The sequence below is a fragment of the Malaclemys terrapin genome, chromosome 15, assembly GCF_027887155.1.
Source record: "Malaclemys terrapin pileata isolate rMalTer1 chromosome 15, rMalTer1.hap1, whole genome shotgun sequence".
NCBI classification, from domain to species: Eukaryota; Metazoa; Chordata; order Testudines; family Emydidae; genus Malaclemys; species Malaclemys terrapin.
The window spans coordinates 15,538,010-15,540,509 of NC_071519.1; the positions used below are offsets into that span (position 1 = coordinate 15,538,010).

Sequence of the window (2,500 nt, forward strand, 5' to 3'; positions counted from 1 at the left end):
GGCCTGGGTGGCCGCGGGGCGGGGGATTCGGGGCGGTCCCGCGAGCCGGCGGCCGGGCGCAGGGGGTCCGAGCGCGTCCGAGCGAGTCCGTCCCGGCCCCGGGGTGTCCCCCTGCGGCTCTGGGGGCCGTGGGTCCCCGCTGGAGGAAGCCGCTGGGCGCTGGACACCCGCCGTCCGTCCCGCCTGGCCAGGCCTGGCCTGGGTGGCCGCGGGGGGATTCGGGGCGGTCCCGCGAGCCGGCGCCCGGGCGCAGGGGGTCCGAGCGAGTCCGTCCCGGGCCCGGGGCCTCCCCCTGCGGCTTTGGGGGCCGTGGGTCCCCGCTGGCGGAAGCCGCTGGGCGCTGGACACCCGCCGTCCGTCCCGCCTGGCCAGGCCTGGCCTGGGTGGCCGCGGGGCGGGGGGATTCGGGGCGGTCCTGCGGGCCGGCGGCCGGGAGGGTCCGGGCCAGTCCGCCCCATGCCCGGGGTCTCCCCCAGCGGCTTCGGTGGGTCCTCCGCGGAGGAAGCCGGGTGGGGAGCCGGACCCCAGGCGCCCAGACCCGTGACCTGCGGCCGCGACCTCCGACTCGGCAGGAGCGACGAGGGGCTTTCCGGCCCGTCCCCCCCCTCTCCTTCCTCCCCAGAAAAGGAGAGAGAGCTGGCTCGGACCGGGAAAAGCTGCCTACGGCACCTGGGATTCCCAGGCGGTCACCCATCCAAGTACTAGCCAGGCCCGGGACGGTTTACCTTCCGAGATCGGACGGGATCGGGGGCGTTCGGTCCGGTATGGCCGTAGGCACCCGGCCCCCGCGCCTCCTCGCCCGCTTTCCCCTGCCGACGCCCGGGCCTGCCGCACGGTGAGCCCCGGTCGGACTGCCCCCCTGCGGCAGGGCCCCCGTCTCTCGCGGGCCCGGTCCTTTTTTCCTTCTCGAGCTCCGGGGCCCGGGCTGGCCGCCAGAGCCCCTCCGCCCGCCCGCCCTCCCCGGCGTCGGGGAAAATATTGTCCCGGACATCCAGTGCGCCCTGATCCTGTCAGCCGGGGGGGGGGGTGGGTGGGTGGGGGGCAGTCCCTCGCTGCGGCCGGGGAGGGTGAGCCCAGGGCGGCTTGCCTGCCGTCCGAGTCCCCTCTCGGCCACCAGGTCAACCCCGAGCCGAAAGGGCTGAAAATTTTTCAGAGTCCCCTCCCGGGCACCAGGTCAACCCGTGGAATCGAACGGGTTCGCCTGCTGGCCGGTTCGCTTCCCGGCCACCAGGTCAACCCGTAGGTTTGAACGGGCACGCCCGGTGGCCGCTTTCCCGTCCGGTCACCAGGTCAACCCGGATCTCCCTCCTTCCCTGGGCGCCCCCTCCTCGGAGGCGTCAGGTTCCATTTTCTTTTTCCCCCCAGACTTCCAGGGGCCCGATCCAGTCGGCCGGGAGGCAGTCCCTCGCTGCGGCCGGGGTGGGTGAGGCCAGGGCGGCTTGCCTGCCGTCCGAGTCCCCTCTCGGCCACCAGGTCAACCCCGAGCCGAAAGGGCTGAACATTTTTCAGAGTCCCCTCCCGGGCACCAGGTCAACCCGTGGAATCGAACGGGTTCACCTGCTGGCCGGTTCGCTTCCCGGCCACCAGGTCAACCCGTAGGTTGCCGACGGGGCTAGCCAGTGGCCGGTTTGCTTTCCGGCCGCCAGGTCAACCCCTAGGTTTGAACGGGCACGCCCGGTGGCCGCTTTCCCGTCCGGTCACCAGGTCGACCCGGATCTCCCTCCTTCCCTGGGCGCCCCCTCCTCGGAGGCGTCAGGTTCCATTCTTTTTTCCAGACTTCCAGGGGCCCGATCCAGTCGGCCGGGAGGCAGTCCCTCGCTGCGGCCGGGGAGGGTGAGCCCAGGGCGGCCTGGTCCATGTCTCTAGTGGGCCCGATCCTTTTTTGGGGTGTTTTTTTTTTTTTTTTTCCGAGCTCCGGGGCCCGGCCCGCCCGGGCAGCCCTCCTCGGAGGCGTGAGGCGGATTTCCCCCCCCCCCCCCCAGACTTCCAGGGGCCCGATCCTGTCGGCCGGGAGGATGTCCCTCGCTGCGGCCGGGGAGGGTGAGCCCAGGGCGGCCTGCTTGGCGGCCGGGTCCATGTCTCTAGTGGGCCCGATCCTTTTCTTCCCTTTTCCGGCTCCGGGGCCCGGGGTGGCCGGGTAGCCCTCCGCGGTGGCGTCGGCAATTTTTTTTAAAAAATCAGACTTCCGTGGGCCCGATCCTGACGGCCGGGAGGCAGTACCTCGCTGCGTCCGGGGACGGTGAGACGCTCGGCCACCGGGTCAACCCGGAGGAAGCGGGCTGGGGGGAAAAAAAAAAAAAAAAAAAAAGTTTTCCAAGTCTGAAAAATTTTCAAAGTCCCCTCCCGGCCACCGGGTCAACCCCTTTGGAGCGAATGGGTTGACCTGACGGCCGGTCGTCTCGCGGATGTCCGGAAGGGGTCGCCCAACGCCGTCTCGGCCGACCGAGGGAACCACGAGGTGGCGCCCGGTTCCAGTTTCGTACCGCCGAAGGCGGGGCTT

General features: G+C 71.0%; 1 non-coding gene across 1 annotated transcript; it reads right to left on the reverse strand.

Moving 5' to 3' along the window:
• Positions 1 to 657: 657 nt before the first annotated feature.
• On the reverse strand, positions 658 to 776 carry LOC128823826 (5S ribosomal RNA). Its single transcript, XR_008442060.1, has one exon. It is a non-coding gene; the product is annotated as a 5S ribosomal RNA (ribosomal RNA).
• Between the last annotated feature and the right edge of the window lie 1,724 nt (positions 777 to 2,500).